The 5,369-nt window shown below is 41.1% G+C and overlaps 1 protein-coding gene across 1 annotated transcript in view; it reads left to right on the forward strand.

Annotated features, from left to right (window-relative positions):
- Positions 1 to 1,704: 1,704 nt before the first annotated feature.
- TBL1XR1 (TBL1X/Y related 1) overlaps positions 1,705 to 5,369 on the forward strand; it is a 188,984-nt gene continuing 185,319 nt past the window's right edge. Inside the window, exon 1 of the mRNA XM_023739357.1 lies at positions 1,705 to 1,823. The gene's annotated coding sequence lies outside the window, so the exon portion shown is untranslated. The remainder of the gene's footprint in view (positions 1,824 to 5,369) is intronic.

Consider the following 5,369-nt stretch of genomic DNA (forward strand, 5'->3'; position numbering starts at 1 on the left):
GAACAAAATTCAAATTCACAAAAAAAAAAAAAAGACCAGACTTACTGGTCTGACAAAGACTGGAGAAACCCTGAGAGTATGGCCCCTGGACACCCTTTTAACTCAGAACTGAAGTCACTCGCAAAGTTCACCCTTCAGCCAAAGATTAGACAGGCCTATAAACCAACAATAACACACGTAAGGAAGTGCCTCATAGTTCAATCACGTATACAAGACTAAATGGGCACACCTGTCCAAAAGCAAAGACAAAAAGGCAGGAAGGGACAGGAAAACTGGACAAACGGAAACGGGGAACCCAGGGTGGAGAAGGGGAGAGTGTTGACACATTGTGGGGTTGGCAACCAATGTCACAAAACAATTTCTGTATTGTTTAATGAGAAACTAATTTGGTCTGTAAACTTTCACCTAAAGCACAATTAAAAAAAAAAAAAGAACACCCCACACCCATATTGCCATGTGGTGGCAGAAGAGGTGGTGAGAGGTAGGGAGTAAGTGGGACAAAGGCCTTCCTTTTATGAGGAGATATGTACACTAGTAGTATCAAAGAGTCCACCAGAGTGAGTCTGACTGATTGATTATAACCATGTCTGCATTCAGTAAACACTTGTTGAGATTCTGATCTAGGAAGTGTGTGACATACAAATGTGATTAAGATGTGGTTCTTCTCCTCCAGCAGTTTCTCCTTTTTTCCACTTTGTACGTCTCTACTCTCCTCATCCAGTAAAGTACGTTTGCCCTTTCCTGCCGTGACCTGCTTAGTTTCACTCAGTGGAAAAGCAGACACTGCACTCAGACAGCCTCGAGTTCAAATCCTTGCTGTGCCATTTTTGGCACCATGACCTCAGAAAAGCTACTTGGTCTCATGGCTGCATTTTCCTCATATGTCAAACTGGAATAATATTATTTAGCTCTTCAGGCTGTTGAGAAAGTTACAGACAACAAACAAAATACCTTGAAAAATACTTGGCAGCATGTTCAATAAATTACAGCAATTGACATTACTATGGCTTCCATCAATGTCCTTGCACAGTTAGAATATTGCCTTATGTGGAAGTAGGATGAAATATGATGTATAGGCTTCTGACTACATCAATAGCAGAAAGGCTTTGGTAATTTAACAACAAAAACAACAAAACAACCAAAGACATTTTGGTGCAGGAAACAATCGGATGTAATAGAGAACTCTTCCCTACCTTTACTTACTCCCTTATCTATTATATGTAAGCCCGTGCTATGGCTGCTAACCAAAAGGTGGGCAGTTCTAATTCACCAGGCACTCCTTGGAGACTCTGTGGGGCAGCTCTACTCTGTCCTACAGAGTTGCTATGAGTCAGAATTGACTTGACAGCAATGTGTTTGGTTTTGGTTATTGAACCAACACCCACCAGTTGCCATTGAGTGAATTCCAACTCATGGCAACCCCATGTGTGTTAGAGTAGAATTATACTCTATAGGATTTTTCAATGGCTGATAGTTTGGAAGTAGATCACCAGGCTTTTCTTCCAAGGAGCCTCTTGGTGGGCTCAAACCTCCAACCTTTGGTTAGCAGCCAAGCACGGTAACTGTTGGCCCACCTAGGGACGCCAATCTAAAATTGTATCTTCAGCCCGATACCTCCCCCGAACACAAGATTTGCATATCTGGCTGCCTCTTCAACATCTTCACTGGGTGTCTGATCGGCACATTAAACAGCAGCACCTTGAACAGTGCCTGGCACACTAAGCTTGTAATAAATATCTGTTGACAGAATGAGTAGCAAAACCATCAACGTACTTTGAGGCCTTGAGTGTCGCCCCGAGGAACTACATGGCTGCTCAGTATAAGTAAGTGATGGGTACAGCAGTATGTTCTGTATGTGGGTGGTTTTCTGTTCTGACTGAATCACAAACGCAGGACACAACCTGCTATTTCCATTATCTGAGAGGCATAAATACTTGTAAGACGGTTGTGTGTTTCTTTTGTAATTTAAATTAAGGCTCCCAAGTAAAGTTCATTGTAATGAAATCGGGTCACAGAGGCATGGAAAACTGTGACAAGGTTCACACTGATGAGAAAAGGTCATAAGTGGCATGCCAAGTGCAGATGGAGAAAAGGAGCTTGTGTGCTGAGATCTCATGATGTGTGGCCGAGACGTGCATCAGTTTGGATGGCAAAAGCTGATATCTGGGAGAACCACAGACAAAGAATTGCAAAGTCAAAATGAAACAGAAACATATCACAGGGTATCAGTAAGACGCCGGGGGGTGAATGCTGCAGACACAAAGCCACTGAGTTCCTGGGTGAGTAAAGAATATAAAAAGAGTTGTAGCACAAGTATAGTCTTTTTGGTATCAGATATCCTTTTCATGTTATTAAGTTTGTTTTGAACACTTTAATTGTATCTTTCAGCTAATATAAACAATTTAAAACATCATGGTGGCTTTAAAAAATACATCTAGTAATGAGGTCCTGTAGGCCTGTGATTAACCACTTTAAAATGCCCTGTTTCCTGAATGATGAAAGTTGCAAAGATGTAGGCTATCTTGCCATACCACACCCCCTGGGTGTAATATTACTGAAATAAAACAAGTCAGGATTTGTTTAGTCATTTTATAACATATATGTAACTTCTGGTAATAGTTACTAGTATAAGGTTTCTCTTTGTTGAGTAACTAGCTAGAAAGTTCAAGAGAACTTTCTTAATAATGTGTCACTTTGCTTTAGAATTTCTTAGTAACAGTAATTTCTCCTTTCTAGAAACATATTAACACTTACATTCAAAGCATAAGGACAGCTTTTCTATTAGGACCAAAAAACAAAAAAACCAACCAAACCCATTGCCATCAAGTTGATTCTGACACATAGTGACCCTATAGAACAGAGTAGAACTGCTCCATAGAGTTTCCAAGGAGCACCTGTTGGATTCAAACTGCCAACCTTTCGGTTAGCAGCTATAGCTCTTAACCACAATGCCACCAGGGTTTCCTTAGATTAGTGCAGAGCACTAAAAATTAGTAACAACAGTTATTTCTTTGTCCTTACCTCACCCCATGTGTCTGATTATTGCTTGAATTTCAGTGCAGCCTCTGATCTTGTATACCAGGTATGCAGGAATGGTTAGAAGGTGAGGTAACAATATATGCAATCTTGTGGGGTCAGTATCTGAGTATTTCATGTTGAAACCACGCTGTCTTTTCAGTTAGGTCCCCAAAGTACTGAAATCAAAGTGATCAAAATATGACCTCATTTAAAACCCCCTTCATGGGGAATCAAGGTTTTCCACAGTGGTTGCTTTTCTTCGCTCAAAGGTACTTCAGTTCTCTCTTGGGTGAGTGTGCTTTAATAATGGCAGGTGAGATGCACTTTACTAAAACTAGTTATGGCACACAATCCCACCTTTAGTGATTTTTACCATGATATCCAAATGAAGTAATTTAGGCACAGAAATATCTGGTAAACTACAAGTTGGTAAACAGACGCATGGATTATTATGATTATGCTGAGGATCAACTAACAACTCTTTCCGTTAGGGGAGGAGGCAGTTTGATGTAGGGTACAAAAACTCTAGGCTGGAAGCCGTGGGTCCTTAGGAAGGTGGGCCCTCTCTCCCCTGTGGGAGTAGGTATACTGGTCATTCTGTGGCTGGATAAGGCTGGGGCCCCAAGTTTGGGGATGATCCTATTAAGAATTGGTGTGGATGGGAAGTCCTTACTCAGTGGAAGAGTGGTTTGGTTTTATGGTGGCTGCTGTCTGGAGAAGACCCATGTGGCACAGTGTGAAACTTTAAAAATAATCTAGGCCAATAATAGATTTGTTTCACTGGTTGGCTCAGATAATGGTAATTGTATTGAGATAGTTTACTTACTGAAGTGAGGATTTGGTGACATACATATTTTATTAATCAACTCTTAAAATATTTAAAAAAAAATGAAGATCCTGTACTTCCACTACTTCTTAAAGAGACTTTGCAAAAATGGTAGTTCTGTGATAAATAAGCCTCTTCAGAATCCTACTGAAATGCAAAACTCTTTGTTCTGTTTTCCTGTACACTCCAAACAGTGTTTTGGAAACCTGCAGTTATCTAAATTCCCATCGGGTGACATTGTTTAATCTAACATTCCCTCTTTCATATATCAAAATAACTAGCTCTAAGGACACACCGCTGATATGCTTTGAACTTTTCTGGTGGTTGGGAGGGAGTTTCCAATCACACTCCGTTTCCTCGGATGTTTTTCCGGCTCCCCTCCCCCATCTCTCGTGGGTAACCAAAGGCCTCTGGCTGCTCTCTTCAAGCAGGGGCTCATCAGGGAAACAGCTATTGACTTTGGCCAAAAAAGCATCTGCTTTAATCTCTGAGTTTATTAGGCCACCCAGAGTCGACGTGTGTAAAAGGTACTTCAAATGATACTTTTTTTTTGGTGTGAAAATTTATATCTCTGATACTGACAGGAAAAGACTATTTTTTTAAAAATAATGACTACACCTATTTCCAAACATTGTGATAAAAGTATAAAAACTGAACTCCTCACTTTAAAAAGCTGCAAAAATATTATTTTACTTTGAAGACAGTAATAATTGAAAATAACAAAAAGGTTTCTTTTAAGCTATATTTTAAAATCCAAAGGGTAGCTTGCTTTTTCTGTCCTAGTCTTACGCAAAGGTCTAAGAAGCGCCCCCACTATTGCTTTCTGAGAGCCTTAGAAAGATTAACACCACATTTGCTTTAAAAACCGAGGGTCCTCCTTCTTCAAAACAGCACGCTGCACTCCTTTCCTCAATCAGATTGTCACATTATCACTCATTTAAGTTAGACTTTATAAACCGCCTTGATGTGCTACACACACGCAAAAAAGTACACAAAGTGTATCAACTTCTACCGTCAAGGCTGCAGTAGAGGTATATATTTAGTAAACATTTAGTTACATTATTTTATTTTTGTGAAATGAGAACTGATCGACCAAACCTCTCAAACAGATCCACCAGACGATAAATACCACCATATGTTTGATTCACAGTACATTTGGGCATAAACACTTCAATTACAGCTTTGTGTTTAGTATCAAAAACCTTTATTGCGTGCGTGTTTTCTCTACAGATCCTGTGCTCTGGATTAAATTTATTTAAATATCGCTCATCACAGATAAAGCGCCTTCCCAGGTACGCCTCTGAGAAACATAGGTATTTAAGTACACAAAGGTGTGTGCAGATCTTTTTACAAACAAATGTGCAGAAGATGCCCGTGGCGTCCGTGCCGGGCCGGCCTCGCCGCGCAGCCGGGGAACCGCGGGGACAGGCTGCGCCCGACACCAGCAGCCCCGCCGCCTCGCAGCCAAGTCCACCGGCGTCTCCACACTGACCGCGCCGGGGGCCACCCCGCCCCCACTCGCGCC

This window comes from Trichechus manatus, unplaced genomic scaffold, assembly GCF_000243295.1.
Source record: "Trichechus manatus latirostris isolate Lorelei unplaced genomic scaffold, TriManLat1.0 scaffold00132, whole genome shotgun sequence".
In the NCBI taxonomy this organism is placed as follows: Eukaryota; Metazoa; Chordata; class Mammalia; order Sirenia; family Trichechidae; genus Trichechus; species Trichechus manatus.